At 39.7% G+C, this 20,666-nt stretch overlaps 1 long non-coding RNA gene across 1 annotated transcript in view; it reads right to left on the bottom strand.

Annotated features, from left to right (window-relative positions):
* Positions 1 to 953: 953 nt before the first annotated feature.
* Positions 954 to 20,666, bottom strand: part of LOC131273101 (uncharacterized) — a 29,122-nt gene continuing 9,409 nt past the window's right edge. Inside the window, exons 3-4 of the long non-coding RNA XR_009180251.2 lie at positions 3,227 to 3,310; positions 954 to 1,607 (exon numbers count right to left, since the gene is read on the bottom strand). This is a non-coding gene — a long non-coding RNA (uncharacterized lncRNA). The remainder of the gene's footprint in view (positions 1,608 to 3,226; positions 3,311 to 20,666) is intronic.

Here is a 20,666-nt window from a genome sequence, read left to right on the forward strand (position 1 = left end):
TTAAAAATTTCAGGGATCCAGTATCCTTAGATCTGGTCTAATTTCTCTACATACTGTTTTTTTTCAGCAGTGTTATATCCTAATTTGGATCACCATTGAGTTTGAAACAGAATGGAAGAGCAAGATACATAGAAAAAGGCACTTCCTACAAACGGACAAAAAAATCAGAAAAAGTTATTATGGGGCATTGTCTTTGGGTAAAAGTAAATCTTTGATGCTCTTGGTATGTGCCCAGAGAAGAGCTCTGAGAAATATAGTCAACCCTATTTATAGAAAACCAGGGTGCATCTGACCCAACAAAGAAGCACTGTTACATCCTCAGCTAAGAAAAAAAAGAAAAAAGGACCCAAACATGTAAAATGAATAAGAGGCATATACTAAGTGCATTACGGTATCCTGGATTGAGTCCAGGAACATAAATAGGATATTGGCACAAAAACTGGTAGAACATTTCTGTGGGTCAATTAGTAATTAGGTACCAAGGTTAATTTCTTAGATTTGACAAATGTACATTAGGAGAAGCTAGGTGAAGAGTGTATAAGAACACTCTGTACTTCTTTTGTAACATTTCTGTAAATCCAAAATTGATCCAGAAATAAAATGATAATTCAAAAAAAAAGTGAGACTTCACACAGAGAGAGACCCACAGAGAGAGTTTCCTAGGGAGAGACGGCAAAAGCAAAGATTCAGAAAAGGAGACAAATGGAAAGGGAAGGGACAGAGAAAGCGGGGAAGTGGTGACTACATGATATAGAGTCACCGCTCACTCTTAGCTTTCAGCTGTGTCCTTTATGACTGTGTTGGTCTGTGCCTCTTGGGTTGCACAGCGGTGGGCAGTGGGCTGGGAGGGCTCAGCAGTTCTCCCCTACGATGCTACACTGTCCAAAGCAGTTCCTCCCCTGCCCACTTACTACTATATCACACGCCCCTCAGATGGGCAGACAAACGTCGTGGTTTATATTTTATTTGCATAAAAACAAAATTGAGTAGCCTTGAAGACCCATGCTATTACTCCAGCCCAAGCTCTCACCAAAGGAAATTATCTTATTTTTCCAGAAAAACTGGAAATCTCCCTGTTTCTCCCCCACTATTTCCTTTCTCTGAAATTGAGTTTTCCCTGGTGGGTAGGGGTGGGAGGCAAATGCCATTTTGCCATGAGCCTGTCACCCTTGCACTTGGAGATTAAGACCCTGCAACTCAGGGGAGGAAATGTTCAGACCATGCCCCCACTGTGACAGACAGAATCTTGTAACTGGAATGTCTTTGCTGTACTTTCATAGGAAGGATTCACTTCCAGGCGGCCTGGATTACTCTTAGGGCCAAAGTGCATTCCTGTAAAGCATCAGAGCTAAATTCAGGACACAAAATATTTGCCAAGGCCTGCATCGTGGCATGGTCATCAGCCCAGGAATGCAGTGACCAAGTAACTCACACATGGGCAAATTACAGGGTATGTATTTTCCACTGAAGAGCAAGGAGAGATGCACGGATGAGTTTGTATGGTCTTTTGCTGATATTGAGTGATATGCATAGTCTGTTCAATTGCTTTTTTCCTTTTATATCTGAGTCTCTTCTTTCATCAAGGGCCAGTAGAGCCAAAGGTGGGGCTAAGGAAAAAAGGAAAAAGTTGTCTAAGAAAATACAATCTTGAGAGGCTCTCAAGGGAATATGATTTCTTTTTTTTTTTTTTTTTTTTTCATTTTTTTATTTTTTATTGACTTTGTAATAATATTACATTAAAAATATATATGTGAGGTCCCATTCAACCCCACCCCCCCACCCCCCCTCTCCCCCCCCCCAACAACACTCGTTCCCAGAATCATGACACATCCATTGGATTTGGTAAGTACATCTTTGGGCACCTCTGCACCTCATATACATTGGTTCACATCATGGCCCATACTCGGAATATGATTTCTTGAGCAGCTATTCTTCATCTTTTATGTCCCAAGGTCTTATACATGATAATATTGCATATTCTGTAATATTGGTTGAATTAAATCAAATAGAATCAGCTGATAATAAATTAATTCGCGCCAGAGTTTATCATCTCGCCTAATTTGTTCATTATTTGAACACTTTGCCACAAAGATAAAATGAGAAGGATGAGGACATGCCAGGCTGGAGGAGTCAGCGAAGCAGAACTGCCCCTCTCGTGCCTGGTCATATCACCTACAAATGGATATTGGCTAGGACCCCTGGTTGCACGGAGCCTGGGAATTGGGCAGAATGTTTACGGTAAGGGATGCCAAGCAGAATGTCAGTGCTTCTCCACAAGGGTGTCGTGACAACTTGGAGTAAGATGGCCATTGGCAGAAAAGATATACTGCATCATACTCTCAGGAAACATGCAGTGGCCACAACCAGCAAGACAATTATGTTATAAAACATCGATTTAATGTCAATTCAATCTCAGAATATTCACTTCAAAGGAACTAAGAAAGCTTATGCAATTCAAATTCCAATAAAGACTTTCAAGACTCTTATGATGGTACATGAGTTACTAGACACAGGATCTGCTGCTGAACTCTACATGTGTCTTTTATATAATAGTTTTCTTCTCTGGGAATGAAAACGTGATTAATGGTGCAAAGCGATCACATGTTATCAGCCCCTAAGAGTCACAAGAGGACAAGGGCAATTCGAAAGAGAGAAAACAAGAGAAACCTCCCTTTTCCAAAGCTTTCAAAACCATGCCCCAGGAAGCAGATTTGGCTCAACTGATAAGAGTGTCCACCTACCACATGGAAGGTCCAGGGTTCAAACCCATGACCTCCTGACCCATGTGGTGAGTTGAGCCACACGCAGTGCTGATGCGCGCAAGGAGTGCTGTGCCACGCAGGGGTGTCCCCCACGTAAGGGAGCCCCACACGCAAGGAGTGCGCCCTGCAAGGACAGCCACCCCACACATAAAAAGTGCAGCCTGCCCAGGAGTGGTGCCGCACACACGAAGAGCTGATGCAGCAAGATGACGCAACAAAAAGAGACACAGATTCCTGGTGCCACTGACAAGAATACAAGTGGACACAGAAGAACACACAGCAAATGGACACAAAGAGCTGACAACTGGTGGGGGGGGTGGCAGGAAATAAACTAAATAAATAAATCTTTTTTAAAAAAACATATGTATAACCCAAAAAATAAATTTAAAAAAAGCCATGCCCCATCTGTAGGGAAAGTTGCGTCTCACTTTCAGTGAGGTATCTGTGGCAGAAAGAACACATACCTGTTGCAGGAAAAGCACCAGGGACAGCATCATGAGTTACTGATCTCCTAGAAAGCATCCAGAGGCCCAACTACTCCGCAGGAGCTGAGGAGGAAAGTAGGCAGGGTTAGTCCCATCCCTAAGGGCTAAATGAAAATAAGAGACAGATGCTCTGCTATGGGGCATAGAGGAAACCACTCAATCACCTGTGTAGGTGAAGTCCAGGCATTATAGGCTGACTGCAGATCAGGAAATATAAAGTGGTCTATTCCTTTTCCACCCAAAAACACTTGAAAGAAAAATACTGTGTTCCTCAAGTATTATCCCCCCCAAGAAAAATAGCCCTCAACGTTAAAACATCTTTACTTAAGAAAAATGCCTTTGCGGTCCATGCCTGATAAGACCACCTTATAATAAGGTATTGCTGGCCCTTTGGTTCCTAACTGCCTTGGAATGGCATCCAAAATCAGACTGCCTCAGCCTGAGTTCACTTCGACATTAGGAAATCATAGTGAAGTTTTGGCATTTGGTTGAAAGCTAAGAGAACAAAACAGCCCAGCACCTCCAGTAACATTTTACAAATTCTGTCATTCATAATCAGAAAGCAAGTACTTTGGCCACTTTATGACACGTAGCCACTTCAACCAATATAATAAACTAGAAAAAAAATTAATTAAACCTAGCCCAGACTCTAAGGAGATAATTTCATTAAAATAGTAGGAAATATTTAGCATCAGCCAGGGGTCAGCAAGCTGTGACTCATGGTTCAGTCCACTGCCTCTTTTTATAAATAAAGTCATATTGGAAAACACGTATGCCCATTCATGTACTTATTGTCGATGGCTCTGTTTCTACTACACTGGCAAAATTAAGTAGTTGTGACAGAGATCGTATACCCAGAAAGCTCAAAATATTTACCATCTGGCCCCTTACAGAAAGAGTTTACTGTTTCTTGGGTAAATCATAACTTAACCTCTAACCAACATCACCTTCACCCTGAATCTGAAAAAGTTACCCCATCGAAGCCAAAATAGTTTCCTCTGAATGATCATGAGGGAAATACATGGCCACAAGTACGTGCATTATACCACACAATAGAATCATCATTCTACATGATATAACCGGTTTTTAGTTTCTTGTAGAAGTCTGCCAATCTGCCAGAGATAGGATGATGTCAGGAAGCCATTCAGTCTTTTCAGTAAATAAAACTAAAAAAATATCAGTTCTACAAGGACTTTTGAAAAATATTTGAAGACTTCATGGCCTACTTTCATGGTTGTGGATTTTTCTTCCTAACTGAATAAAAATCTCATTAATGATATTCATTTATTTAGAAGTTGTGATGGTTAAGTTCATCTGTCAACTTGGTCAGGTTATGGTGTGCAGTTGTTTGGTCAAGCAAGCACTGGTCTGATTGTTACTGTAAGGATATTTCATGGATTTAAATCATCAGTAAGCTGATTGTATCTATGCCTGAATACATCTACAATAAATGAGGGGATTGCCTTCAACAATGAGAGATGTCTCATCCAATCAGATGAAGGCCTTAAAAGAAGAAGTGTTGATTTCAGTGTTCAGAAGGGAAAATTTCCATCTCTACTTCAGCCAGCCAGCTTCTCCTGGGAAATTCATCAAAAACCTTCCCTGGGTTCCCAGCTTGCAGTCTGCCCTACAGAATTTGGACTTGCCAGTCCCCACAGTTGCATGAGCCAGTTCTTATTTTTAAAATTCTCATAATATTTACATAATATATGTATATATGTTTATCTCCTACAGGTTCTGTTTTCCTAGAGAACGCTTTTTGATACAGAAGTTATTATGAGATTGTAGAAAGGTCATCGTGATTTTTAATGTCTATTTTTTCTCTATTTCAAACAGTCTTCATAATAAAGAGGGAAAGTAAAGTGAATTATATTCCAGCCCTTTTCAATGTAGTTCCTTGAAGACCAAATGTCCTAACTGGCTCTCCTCTTTAACTCAAAACCATTTTATGTGTTTCTCAATACAGTATTATCTATTCAGCTAAAAGGAATGAAGAAAAATGAATAAAATTATGATCCAGTTCAACAGTTTCTTGTCAGTTGTTTTTATTTTGTTTAACCAAGTCACTTGGCCTCAGTTACCCCAGTCATGGGAGCTTTGTTCATGCTGGATACCCTTCACGTTATTCCCCAAAGCCTCATATCCTGTTTTTCACTCTTTCTTTTGATTTTAGCAGATGTTGCCTATTAATGTGTCTGAAAGCTTACGATGTTTCAATTAGGGACTGAAGAAGCAGTCTGTTTTCACCCTTGTGCTTCTGCATAGTTACTGTCCAGTTGTCACTTTCAAGAGTATGGCTATCAGAATAAATAAATTATAAATCAAAAGATGTGGAATGAAAAGCCTATTCAAATTCAGATTTGGATTGTGGGCCAGAAAGCAGAAATGCTACAGTTGTCCCATTTTACACATCACAACTTATAAGTCTCACTTGTCTAAGTGGATCCAGGCAAAGCTTCATTGTTTTTAAAAACAAAAACAAAAACAAAAATCCTGTCATCCATCTGCCTCTCCTTGTTTTGGGGTCAAAACACAGGGTGAATCAAGAGTTAAATTGAATGTATATTGAGTATATAAAAAAGTGACATGTGATCTGGTCTGGGAAAATTTGTGAAAGATGAGGCTTGAAGAGTCCTGATCACCTTGTTAAAACATTTGTGCTTACTCTCAAGGCCACAGAGAGTCAATGAAGACAGTTGACTAGTCGAGAGCTGAGTCCTGGAGCCCCATTCATTTCTCATTAGCTATTCAACTTTTGACATTATCTAACTAGTTTGTCTTTTAGTTTTACCAGCAATTGAAGAAATTAATTGAAACCTACTTCATATGAGTGACGGTACTGTTGTAAGGAGCAAAGGAGATATGTTTGCTAAATATGTACAGTGGTAGGGTTTTATGATTATCATCACATTCATCATAGTGCTCAAAGCCACTCCACCAACTTCACTTCAATGAAACCAATTTAACAGAGTAGACTCAAAATACCTATGCTTTAATATTTGCTCCACTACTTACTGTATGACTTGCCTAAACCTCAACTTCCTCTTCTATAAAATGGAGATAATAGTAGTTCTAATTTAAAACCTACTAAAAAAGAAATATTTAGGGTGAGAATTAAATAAGGTTATTCATGCAAAGCATATAGAACAAGATTTGACACATAGTAAGAAGAGCTAGCTTTATATTCATCATCATCATTAATAGTTTAAAAAGAAAATGTAAGAATGTGTATGAAGGACAGAGCAAAAACTTAGCCCATATCACTATGGAGTGTGTGCAGAGTCACTCCAATGGAGGAATTTACCATTTGAGAGGTGCTTTTCTTAGCTTTATAAGTAATGCACATAATAAATGCTCAACAAATTTAATTCCTTCATTCAATAAGCATTAAAAAATACGTTTTGAGCACCTACTACAAGTCATGCAATGTGGAATATAACGCTGGGCAAGACAATCTGAAGTTCGGACTTTATGAGCCAAACATTAAGCAGAATGGTAAGTGGAGGTGCTAAAGAAATGCACTGCAGGGCCTCCTAATGAAGTCCACAGAGGGGAGGGTCAAGGAGGGAGTCCTGGAGAAAATGATTTTTTAAAAGATTTATTTATTCCCCACTCCCACCCCATTCCCCCCATTGTCTGTTCTCTGTGTCCATTCACTATGTGTTCTTCTGTGTCTGCTTATATTCTCATTAAGCAGCTCCAGGAACCAATCCTGGGAATTTCCAGAGTGGGAGAGAGTGCTTACTCTCTTGTACCACCTCAACTCCCTGTTCCACTATGTCTCTGTATTTTCTCTCCACTGTGCCTCCTGTTGAATCATCTTGCTGTGCCAGTTCTCAGTGTTGGCTGGCACTCCTGTGCGAGGTGGATTTCCCATGCTGGGCAACATTCCCATGCAGGGGAGCACTCCTGAATGGGGTGGTATTCCAGCATGGGCCGGCACTCCACATGGGCCAGCTCACCATGTGGGCCAGTTTTGCCCTCACCAGGAGGCCCTAGGCATCAAACGCTGGTCCTCCTATATGGTAGATGGGAACCCAATTGGTTGAGCCATATCTGCTTCCCAGAAAATGATTTCTAAGCCATGATTTGACGTAGGAAAAGAACTTGGCAATGTGAAGGGGGTGGGGAATGAAGAATGTCTTATCAGCAAGACCAACATGTGGGAAGTCTAAGAGGTAAGAGAAAGTAGGGCAATCCATGGCTGAAAGGAAATTAAAATGACTAGAGAGCAGAGGACAATAGAGAAATACCATCAGAAAGAATCTGATGGTAGAGTACATCAAAAGTTGGTTGATGTGTTTGGACATCATTCCAAAGGCAACAGGAAGCAATGAAAGAGTTTAAGCAAGAGTGTGTGAGATCATGTTTACGATTGAGAGGAATTTGAACAATAAAATCACTCCAGCTATAGTATGGAGAGTGAAGTTATCTCATCGAGGGTTGATGATGGCCTGGACTAATGCACAGAGATTTGAGATGTCCAGGAAGAGGAATTGATGGGCTTTTTTTATTGAATATATAGAGGAACATTTGGGGATTTGTAAGGGATTAAGAATTAAACCACAAATTTCTAGTAGTGGAAAGAGTCCTTGTCTCTAAATTTCAGTGGTTCTTGGTAATCAAGAACCATACAGTACTGATGACTATGCTTATGAGCCTGTGTGCTTGAAATTTCAGCTAGGCCAAGAGGAACAGGGTGCCTAAGAGTTACCCCCTGAAAGCCTCCCTGTTTCTCAAATGTGGCTACTCTCTAAGCCAAACTCAGCATGTAAATGCATTACCTTCCTCCCAGTGTGGGACATGGCTCCCAGGGATGAACCTCTCTGGCACCAAAGGATTACTACCATGCACCAGCTGGTGATGCAACTAGAAAAAGACCTTGAATAAAAGGGGAAATGGCAAAGACAAATGAGTTTATATGGCTAAGAGACTTCAAAATGAGTTGGGAGGTCAGCAGAGGGGTCATGCTTATGCACATCTCTGTAGGATCCCAGAGATAGCCAAAGTAGATAGAACCCCAGGTAGTGGTGCTCCTGAGGGCTACTGAGATACCCAGGTCCTACAGTCATGACAGATGGCTCTGGAGTTCAGTGCCTTGCCAGTAGGCCCTACTTTGGAATTTGTGCCCCTGAATGTGATAGAGTTGGACTCAGATGTGACCTTGCTACACATACCTCTTCTGTCACTTTTACAGAACCTGTGGTTGGAGCTGGGGTTGTTATATGCTCAGGAGACTTGAATCTCTGGACTATCAATGTGCCAGCTGGGCCCTGAGCCTCAGCAGAGTTGCAACACCTACTCTCTGGTTTGTTGGACTTACCCAGGTCAGTTAACAGGGAGGTGAGGATGGTCAACCACCATGCCAGAGAACCAAGAGAGTCCTCAACTGCAAGCAGTAGAATAGAATTATTGTAACTCTAGCAATGCAAGAGATTGCATTATTGATGTAGAGACAGTGGCCATAGGAGTTGCCGAGGGCAGGGTGAGGAAAGAAGAGGTGTGATATGGAGACATTTTCAGGACTTGGAGTTGTCCTGAATGATACTGCAGAGACAGAAGCAGGGCATTACGTATCCTGCCATAAGCCACTGAATCGACTAGAGGAGAGTGTAAACTATAGTTTACAATGTAAACTGTAGTCCATGTATTGTAGCAGTGTTCCAAAATGTATTCATCAAATGCAATGAATGTGCCACACTAATGAAAGAGGTTGTTGGTGTGGGAGGAGTGAGGGTGGTGGTGGGGAGTGGGGTATATGGGAACCTCTTATATTTTTTAATGTAACATTTTGTGTGATCTATGTATCTTTAAAAAAAGGACAAAATTTTTTTTAAAAAGACCATACTATTACCATTTTATAAATACTACATGATGGGGATAAAAGAAAAAAAGTATTAAGTTACATGTTTGCAACCCTCACCTGCCTTCTAAGAAAGGATTCTTGCTATAGAGTTCAGGTTTTACATCCTCTTTTGCTGCAAGGACTACAGAAAAAATATTTCCAGCTGAAAAAATAAAAAGACATCAGGGAGACTAAATTGATCTACCTAATAAGGCAGTGAGTCAGGAAGAGGAGCAAAGAAGCAAGAGAAGTAGGCTATGTAAGAGTTTGGGAAAGCTTGGAGTAGTTGCTGAGAAATATTTAAGGGTTCTCTTCGTTTCCAAGCTGCTATGACAAATACCACACAATGGGTTGCCTTAAACAACAAGAATTTATTAACTCACGGTTTTGAAACTAGGAGAATTACAAAATAGAGGTGTTGGCAAGGTGATGTTTTCTCCCCATTCTTGTGCTTGCAGCTAGTGATCTTTGGCATTCTCTGGCTTAAATTCCTGCCTCATGCCACACTGCAATGTCCTCCTCTTTCTCTTAAGGTTTCCTTGCCTGCCAACTTCCTGCTTCCAGCTCGCTGGTTCCTCCTCATGGCTTCCTCTCTATAAGGCCTCAAGTTATAGAATTAAAGTCCAACCTGATTCAGTTGACCATATCTTACTAAAAATAATCTCTTCAAAAGCTCCTATTACAATGGGTTCACAGCCAAGGAATGGGATTAAGATTAAAACATGTTTTTCTCCCTGAGGTACAAAATTCATGCCGCAGGGGTGCCGTAAAGTATGAGGGCTATTAAGAGTGAAGTAAATGGGAGAAAACATTTCAAGAACTGTTCCTAAGTTGTAAATAATGTGATCACATAAACCTGCAGTAATATTTAAATTGCTTTTGAATAATTTTAAGTGCAGGACTTATTGCAACACCATGCTGAAGTGAGACCACAGCTTCCAAGCTACGTGAGGGTTACCTATAGAATGATGAGGTTCCCCAGAACTTTGGAGATCCATTTCCAAAAAAGGTCTGCTTAGAATTCTTGCCAGGGAGGAGAGAAAAAAGAAGGGGAAAATATATATAGCTGTTTTCTTCACATCCAAATACAAAGGCTATAAAGTAAGAATGTTGGCAGATGCTGATCTTTCCCTTCTAATTTATGCACACATAAGAGCAATAATAGAAGAGATCTTAGGAAAGATGAATGAAAAAGAAGCTGCAAGGAAAAAGTGCTGTCCTGGAATATCTCAAGCAGCTACATAGGAGGGGGCAGAGCTGTTATGGTATAATCATTATCTGCTCAGAAGAAAGGAGAGTTGAGATTTGTATCCTGTTACTTCTTACAATATTCCCCATAAATGAATCAACCAAAGTGGAAATTGAATCAAACTATTGAGCAGATTAGGGTAGGCGTCTAAGACCTCCAAAGTGACAGAATACAACTGCTCTAATTAACAGCATTGAAAATGTGACTTATGAGATATCTACACGTTTTTAACCTTTTCTTATCAGATTGTAACCATTTTAGGCAAACAATTTTTAGAAGGCAAGGAATGTCTGGGAGCTCAAGCAAGTAAGCAATCCAAGGGGTACATGGCCAGGACATCTGGATAGGGTAGGGCAAGAAGAGGGTTCTTCTTTGCAAAATTTTGTCTTTCTATCTGAAATTTAAGCTTAAACGTTGTTTACATAGGATGATCAGAGCTTGGGATATTTTGTTATTTTCGTTCTAAAAGCAATGATGAGTTTGTCTCAGAATGAACACAGTATCCAGCTTATCATACAGGGAATACAAAATTTGTTGTAATTGAGAATGCTATAGACAGTTCTCATGCAGTCACCCAAATAGCTAAAAGGCTATGGCTTCATTCTAGTCCCAGATTTATGTCAGAAGAGGAAACCGTATGTGAGAAAAATCTATACTTGGGTATTAGATCTTCATTTAGCTTTTACGTAGAAAAGCTGAATTAGTATATTTTTAAGCATTAACATTTGGCCATAAAGGAAAACCTACTCTGAAAAAGCTTAACTGGAATGGTTTCCTCAATTTGTCCCATATGCTAAGCACCAATTACCAACTCTACACTGTTTGGCAGTTCCCATTAAAATGCCACAGCAAGACACTTACACTATTCTACAAGTGCCAAAACAGTAGAGTGTGTGGTCTTGCTTTATCAGTAGAATATACCAATACATGAACACATAGGGAACTTTTCCTCCCCTTAGTGCCCCAAAGTAGAATGGAAAGAATAGGATTTAATCCCTGCATGGTTGTGACCCTGTTGATCAAATGAACTGTCAGAAAGAAGAATGCTGGAGCAATTACCAATTACTCAATCCATACATCACCAAAAGAAGACGCATATCATCATTCATCCATATGTGTTAAAGATGAACAATACATTCTCCACTACTTGCCCAGTTCATATGTCAGTATCAAAATCACTGATAGAGTCACATGAAGTGTAAAATCACTCCATTTTTATATCTGCATGATTATCTCACCTTTGTAAGGCAACAATGGCCAATAAGCTACCCCTTTATAAACAAGTGAACTAAGTTAAGCTCTCCTCCCACAAATTTCAGGCTATTAACAAACATGCAAACCAAAAGTCCAAAATCCTAGTCCAATGCTTATCCCATTAGACTATAAAGATTACTGTGGTCATGCCTCTACTGGGGCAGTGTTTCTAAACCTTGATACTATTAACATTTTGAACCAGATAATTCTTTCTTGAGAGGTAGGAGAGGTAAATTGCATTGTAGGATGTTCAGAGGCATCACTGGCCTCTACCCACTGGATGCCAATTGCACCTCTTAGTAATGACAAACTTGCTTCAAGACATTGCCAAATGTCCCCTAGAAGGCACAACTACCCAGTTGAGGACCCCGGGATAAAACAATATAAAATTATCTCCTAAATCACTAATGAAGTATGTAAGTCCATCTTAGGAATTTAATCACACTTTTTTAAAAACAAATGACATTTGCAATTATAAACAGTGTCATAAACCCTATAAAAAAGTTATCTCCTACACTGCAGATTAGTAATGAGTTAAACCATTTCCTTGGGGGCCATTAAGTAGTAGAGAATATCCCTCTCACACTAATGCAGGTACTACTTTTAAGTCCAGGAGAAAATATATATTAATAGTCTACATGTTTATTAGAAGCTGTAAAAAAATATATACATCTCATCGGTCACTGAGCCATGGTGGTACTTCATGGACATTCTCAAAATGTTGGCATTCATCCTATCATATGATGTTATGTGTGGATAAAGTGGGACCTCAGAGAGTTTTGAGGATGCACTAAATTCTGGGGACCTCTAGATTTACAGAGGTAACAACCAGGGAAAGTTGGATTATTCTTGAGTCAGAGCATATTTATAATTGCCCATTGAAGCCAAATCTAAATTCCAAATCAGTAAGCCTAAACTTTCAGCTGTTCTTGAATCCATTAATAATTATTTTCCTGGACCCATCAAATAGCTGGAAAAGATTTTCCATCATAGATAAGTTATAGACCATATGGTTCTCTACTTAGATATTTAAACCTGAATTTTACAATCTTTGCAAAAGTGGGCCATGTCTACTCATAAAAGGTTGCTGAAATATGACACTATCACTGGTCCACAATTTGGATCATATTGATATGAAGATACTAGAAGAAGCCTATCATGGTGCTCCCCTCTTGTGATGGGTCTTTTTTAAATGATGTCTTCATTATGGATGTAAGAATGTAAGAAACGTCACTCTAAATTTGGGTAAAGAATCTGCCAAAGATAGCATGATGAAAGGATATATATTGGGACAGTGGCATTGTTTCCTCAACAGTATGATTGTTTGGGGATTAGAAGCATACGAATGGAGTATTTTAAAAGTTACTCAAAGCCATGACATCTTGATTTCAAACAGAATCATTCATTCAGAAATTGATGAACACTGATTCCAAGGGGAAAAAATATAGGGGGGTTGAAAATCAGAATAGCTGAATACTTTTGGAGGAGTGGCAGGTTAGCTTGTCTTCACTCATATGCCTTTAGTTATAAGATCCTGTTTTTGAGTGACCACTCAGTGTAAATTCATTCTGATTCCTGGAAAGAAAGAGTGATATGTAATAACACACCTTCACACCTGAAAGAACTTTCTTCCAGCAGCCATAGCTCTTGGTGATCAATCAGCTAGAAAACTTGCAGCTACTTTTCTGAAAGGGACCAGAGCTGTGACACAGTCAAACTGGGAAAATAGCCATCAATGTATAAACATCATCACCACCCTTACCACAATCTGCAAGTAGTAGAGTTAAGCACTGGGATCAGACAGTATCAAATGATAATTCCAAAGACCCTCTTCAGCTTGTGCATGGTAGAAATTATAATGGATGATCCCAAACCTAAAATAAAGAACTGCTTCAGTGCATTGGTGAACTTGGAAATCACGGGCTTACATAAAAAATTATAATTCAGCCCCATTGGAATGAAGATCTTAAGCTTGAAGGGGAAAAAAGATGAAATGCATTTGCAACATAGAAATGTCATATTTCTATAGGATAATTTTATAGTCCCAATTTAGTCTCAAACAAGTCATTTTCCTAATAAACACATGGCAACCAGGTTGGAAATGGTAGTGTGAGAAGTTCCCTAATTTTACCTGGTTTTGCCTGTTAAAATGATTTTCCTTTATAGGGAAGAGAAGTGGGTAAAAAGTATGGGAATTTGGTTGGGTTGGACCCCTGCCCCAAGCACATTTTGCAAAGAAAAGCCATTTGTGTGTGGAAAAATAATAAACTAGTCAGGAGCAAGGTCCTGTGTGTTTCGCAGTCAAAGGAATAGTTGTGGAACTCTAACTCGCTTGCCAATATTACAAGGAGTCTTTAAAAAGTTAAAGCAGCAGAGATGATAAGCCCACATGTTGGCTGACCTGCTTGATCCTTGTCCTTGAAGAGCAATTAAAGGCAACAGTAGGCAGAAGGTGGTGACTGGGGCAGGCTAGTCACAGAGTATTGGATTTGCACTCCATTTTTATGTTTTGTTTTTTGGGTTTTTTGTTTGTTTGTTTGTTTGTTTTTTGCACTTTCATTAAGCAAGAACTGATGGAATCCCTGGGATAATGTTAGAAACATCATCCTGGCATTTCTGAACACAAGTCATTTGACTGAAAACTATCCCATGACACAAGCATGGAAATAAAAAGATCAAGGCACGTAATAATGAAGTATAGGAAAACCTGGATTATAAAATTAATTTAAGTTGGTTAGTCAAAATATGAACATAATCCTAAGGAATGTTTTGGGGTTCTTTTCCTTCAGAAGAAAGAGAAAAAATTATTTGAGCCCCATAAGGAAGCACTTGAAGAAATTATTTATTAGTCAAAACAGCACAGTGAGATATCGGTTCTTCAAAGATTGGCTGCACAAGACAGTTTCTCTCTGGAGAAAGTAAATCAAGCATTTATGCCCAATAGCAAACAACTCCAACACATAGTTAGAAAACATTTTTTTAAATTTCTCATGACCCTATGGGGTGATTGGGCCAAGCTGGATAATTCTTCCCCACTAGGTGTATCTGAGGTCACTCATGTGTCTTCACTCATCTGGGTTGTCAGCTGATGCTGGAATGTCCAAGATGGTCTCCCAAGCTGCACAGCCTCTCTCCACACGGCCACTTGTCGTTCAGTGTTCTAGCCTGAGCATCTTTATCATATAGGAAGTAGCTTCCAAAAAGAAGAATTCTAAAAGGATAAAATTCACTGTGCAAGCACTTTTCAAGTCTCTGCTTGCATTATGCTTGCTGTTATGGTTAATTTTGTGTGTCAACTTATCTAGGTTATGGTGCCCAGTTGTTTGGTCAAACACTGACCCAGATGTTGCTGTAGAGATATTTTGTAGATGTGATTAGCATCTACAGTCCATTGCCTTCAAGTAAAAATTACCCGCAATAATATGGGCAGGCATCATCCAATCAATTGATGGTCTTAAGAAGAAAGAACTGGGAAGCAGATGTGGCTTAAGAATTGGGCTCCTGTCTACCATATAAGAGGTCCAGGGTTTGGGAAACGGACTTGGCCCAGCGGTTAGGGTGTCCGTCTACCACATGGGAGGTCCGCGGTTCAAACCCCGGGCCTCCTTGACCTGTGTGGAGCTGGCCCATGCTCAGCGCTGATGCGCGCAAAGAGTGCCGTGCCACACAGGAGTGTCCCCCGCATGGGGGAGCCCCACGCGCAAGGAGTGCGCCCTGTAAGGAGAGCTGCCCAGCGCAAAAGAAAGTGCAGCCTGCCCAGGAATGGTGCCGCCCACACTTCCCGTGCCGCTGACGACAACAGAAGCGGACAAAGAAACAAGATGCAGCAAATAGACACAGAGAACAGACAACGGGGGAGGTGGGGGGTGGGGGGTGGGGGGAGAATTAAATAAATAAATAAATCTTTAAAAAAAAAAAAGAGGTCCAGGGTTTGATGCCCATGGTCTCCTGGTGAAGGCAAGCTGGCCCGTGTGGTGAGCTGGCCCACACAGAGTGTTGGCCCACGCAGAGTACTGCCCCCATACAGGAGTGCTGCCCCGCGCAGAGTGCTGACCCACAGGGAGAGCTGGTGCAGCAAGATGATGCAACAAAAAGAGGCACAGAAGGCACAGAGAAGAGCCAATAAGAGATGCAGAAGATCAGGGGGCTGAGGTGGCACAAAAGAATGATTGACTCTCTCCCACTCCAGAAGGTCCCAAGATAGGTTCCTGAGCTACCTAATGAGAAGACAAGCAGACACAGAAGAACATAGAGTGAATGGACAGAGAGAGCAGACAATGGGAGGGAGGAGAAATAAATAAAATAAATCTTTAAAAAAAAAAAAAAGATCTGAGGTTCAAGAAAGAAGAAGGAATTCTGCTTCAAGACTACACCATCTATCCCCTGAGTTTCCAGCCTGCTGGGCTGCCCTATAGATTTTGGACTCAAGACTGCAACATCACTCTTATTAATTTCCAGCCTGGCAGCCCCTTCAAACACGTGAGCCAATTCCTTAATATATAAATCTCTCTCTTGTGCATGTATGTGTGCATGCATGTGTGAATACATACACACACATATTCTGCTGGTTCTGCTTCTCTGGACAACCCTGACTGATACAGCTGATAATACCACAGTCATTGTGAGATGATGCTAGAAATGGCACAAATACCAGGAGGAACGGATCATTAGAAATACCATATAACAGACTACTGCAAACTCCTCATATGGAACTTGCATCCATTATATTTGTGGTATTGAATTGACTGAGAAACTGAAAATCAGACCATGATTTCATTAGGTCAAAACAACTAGCTGAAAAGAAAATCCTTCCAACTCCTTGGTATTTTTGGTGTTATTAAATAACAATTTAATCTAACTTTTCCACCACTAATGTAATTCTCCACTTTTCATATTACTAAATATGAGTTATATTTTGAAGAACTGATACCAAACTAATTGAGGGGTCAAGATAGTCATCATCAGATATCCAAATTATTTAGTTGTGTACAGATATTATTATTATGAATTAATTGTTATAATGTATCTACTTGCTACAATTTTCTAACACATTTATGAAGACCAAAACTCATTTGGATCCTCTTGACTGCTTGGCAAACCTAATGCAGATCCAGAGTCAGGTCCTCACCATTCCTCTAAGACTGGGCTACATGCTACTGCCTGGGATCCTTTGTCAATTTTGGCACCAGAACATTACGTGTCCAAGTCAGACATTCAAGGCTAATCATTTCCAGCCAGGCTTTCATCCTCCAACTAATGAAAGACAACTCTACCCTATCTCGTCTCTTTCCCTTACCTTCTCAGTCTCCTCATTCCTTACTTGTTCTTGACTTTTTCACTACCTGTTCCACGTGTTCGGTTTAGCATGGACACCACCTCCTTGTTGTTGTAAACATAGCTTCAAAAGTCCCTTCATTGAATGCTGCCTCCTTGATTAGCAGTTTCCTCTCCACTACTTCCAGTGGAGATTATTATGGGTGAAATGTTGAGATTTTTCTTACCTTCTCACTCCTGCTTTGAAAGAATTATATTCTCATGTAAATGTTCATCTTTCTGTGAGACTGGGACCATTTGACAAAACCGCTTTTGAACCCTGCTATGACGAACTACTGAATGCTGTTGACACCAAATTCTATTTCTCAATCCAAGTCCTTCCTTGGCCCAGTGGTTCAACTTACAGTTACAAGTCTGGTGCTAAATATCTCTAAGATGGGTGTCTGAATCTCAAGGGTTTGAAAACTAGACCCACTCTTCCTCATAAATTGGTACTTATACCAGTATCATGTTATTAGTATCATCCATGATAAGTTAAGTTAAAAATTTGGAAGTCATCCTTGATGCTTTCTGCTTCTTTAGTCATTGTGTCCCCTCAGTTTTCCAGCTGAATTATTTTTTTTAATGCATCATGTACTCTCCATTCGCCACTGCCTGTATCAGCCCTCAGCATCTCTTACCAACATCTCCTAATTGGTCTACCTGTTTCCAATCTTGTTACTCTTTAAAATCCTTCCTGCACACAGCCACCACCATAAGGACTGACAAATATAACACTGTCACTTCTCTGCTTAAAAAATTCAAGGACTCCCCATTCATTTATTTCACAAACATTGAGAATTTACCATATGCCAGGCACTGTTCAAGTCCTGGGTATACAATTTTGAACAAAATACAACAAGTTCTTGTCTTCATAGAACTACATTATGCTGGAGAAGATGATAATAAAACAATTTAAACATTACTAAAATAGATTTGTAATATTAGGTCAGATAATGATAGAGGCTATGGGAAAAAAGCCAGGTTAATGAATAGAAATTGACAGAAAGTACCACTGTAGAGAGGATGTTCAGGGATGGCTTTTTTGAGGTGACATTTAAAGAAAGGAAAATGAGAGAAAGCCATATGGATATTTGGGAGAAGAAAATCCTCATAAACTTTGTGATAAGCCTAAGTTCTCTGCTGAGATCTTCTCCCCATTCTTCCCTCCATCTCAAACTTAACCAGATTCAGGTAGTTCCCCCTTATTACCTCAACTAGACACACACATAAAGACAGACAGGTCCCCAGAGCATCTTGAGCTTACCTTGTCATTGACTTCACCACATTGTTTTATAAGGTGATCACATTGGAAGTTAATTTTAAAGTGTGCAAGTTTGAAAGGTTGTAACCTAAAAACAGTAAAATTTTACCAACCAGCATTAATTTAAATTAATTCATCAAGTGTTCTCTAATTTCTTTGTGGTTCTGCCATTAGCATATGGCAGTGCCACTTTGCCTAGTAAACAGAAAGAGCCACAATCTTCAATTTTGGGGGAATTTTGTCGTTTTTAATTAGAAGAGCTTGTCAGGAATGCATCCTTCACAGTTTAAGTTTAAACATCTATTTTCCACAGCAGCCTCTGGGTTCCTTGAGGATAGAGACTGAGTCTTGCAAAGTTGTATATTGACAGTATCTAGTACAGTGCCAGACATATAGTCAGCCCCCACCAGTAAGCATATCCTGAAGGAATTCGACTATTGAATTAAATTTGATTGTGAGACTGCAAGATCAGCTGTTAAAAGAACTGAAGCCCTGATTCTCACATTAGCAATGTGATTCTCACATTAGCAACTGGGAGGAATGGATTGAGCTCACCTGTTAAAGGAGGAAGGTTTTGTGCCCCTTCTGCCTCTGGCTCATCCCTCATTTCACTCTTGAAGCTATCTATTCATAGGTTGTTTTGTTTTTGACCTTTTCAATAATTTTTAAAAGTAGCTGTATTTTTAACTTGAGGATAGACAGTTGAAGAATAATTGTTAAAATACTACTTGATTGCAGAATAGATAAAATGATAGCTGATAGATTGGGTGGACAGATATACATGATGTTAGATAGACACAGCTTGAATATGTGCTCCTTTCTCTCTGTGACCATATAAGTAGCCCATCCTCACATAGTGACTCATTATTGTCCCCCAAAGTATTATGGTAAAAGTTCACTGGGCACAGAAAATCCATTGTATTTAGAATAATTTTTTAAACTTTATTGTATTCAGAATACATTTTTTAAATCATGGTCTTTGGAAGGAGACAAACTGGGATTTGAATCTCAGCTCCACCAATATATGCCTTTGAGCACAACCTAACCTCTCTTCCCTTCAGTTTTTCTGTAAAGAATAATGAAACCTATTTTGGGAGTTTTCATGAATGATAAATGGCATATGTCAAATGCAAAGTAAGTGCTCAGTGAATGATAAAAAACTATCGTTAAAAAGCACAAAATGTGTATTCTTAGTTGGAAGGCCAAATCCTGGACTAGGAAAAGCCTAGACTTTAGAGTCAGAAAAATTTGGATAGTTTTGCCATTTTTTCATTCTGTCACCTTTAGTAATTTACCTAACCTCACTAAAACTCAGTTCCTTCCTTTGTAAGATGGTAACAATGAGATACCTTACAGGTTTAACAGAGAGGAGTAAATGAAATGATGCTGGCACAGCACTTGACATATAGGGATGCCATCCATTTTAGTTCTCCCTTCTTCTCATTTTGGCAATAATATTTATTATAATATTTTTCTCTTATATTCTGTGTACATACAGCTAGTCTCCTAACTTTCTTGAGGTGTGTAACTGCCATTTGCTGGAAGTGACTTCAGTTCAGCGTATCCTCTGAGAAGCGAACTACAGCTATCCACATGCTCCATTCTTACATGCATCTGGGAAGCCCAGCTCCTGTTCCTCAGGCCAGACCATGCTTTTCTTCAGTAATGATCGCATCCAGATCTTCTCTCTTCTTTCTCTTCTACTTCCCTCTTACGGAGCCCATCTATTTCCATTATTCTGAATACTTTGTCTAGTACTCTATGGAGCCAGCCCTTCCTAAGTAATCATCAGACCTAGAACTTGCTCTTCCCCAAATTATTTATTTGATTAAAGCAAACCAAAGGATTCTCAAGTTCACCCAAACAGCTGGTGTCTGTTTTGGCCAAGAATGCTCCTTTCCTCATAAAGACATTGTTTCAGGCTCCAGAAACATAAACAATGGAAAAGCTGAGTTGAGGGCTGTATGGTTCCATTAGGTTTAGGTTACCACTGGAAACTAAGCCAAGAGCAGGAAACTGGGTAATTTGCTATCCTTCCCCACTCTTATGGCGGCTTGGAAAATAAAAATATCTTCAAATCAAGAATATTAGAAGTTTAGAGCTATACTCCTTACTCTTTGCTTGGCTGCTATGTGAATTTTGAACACCACAATTTTGGATTCAAGCTGCAACCCCAAAATTTAAAAATAAAGAAGAGGATATCATTGGGGAGATATTTTTTTGAATGGTGGTTAGGTAACAGTGAAAAAGAAAATGCTGCTTACTCCCAGTGTAAAACTCTGTGAGGAACAGAACCAAAGACCCAAGAAGATATAGAATAAATCGTGAATGGTGCCTACTAGTTACTTAGACTTCTAAATCTAGAGTTGACATTATTTTTTAAATGCCCAGAGGACCTTGAAATGAAGATGCCCTATAAATTTCACTCTATATGACCATATTAATTATACAGTCTCTGAATTCCTGATAATCATCTCTTACTCATAATTGTTTC

The sequence above is a fragment of the Dasypus novemcinctus genome, chromosome 13 (genome assembly GCF_030445035.2).
Source record: "Dasypus novemcinctus isolate mDasNov1 chromosome 13, mDasNov1.1.hap2, whole genome shotgun sequence".
Classification (NCBI taxonomy): domain Eukaryota; kingdom Metazoa; phylum Chordata; class Mammalia; order Cingulata; family Dasypodidae; genus Dasypus; species Dasypus novemcinctus.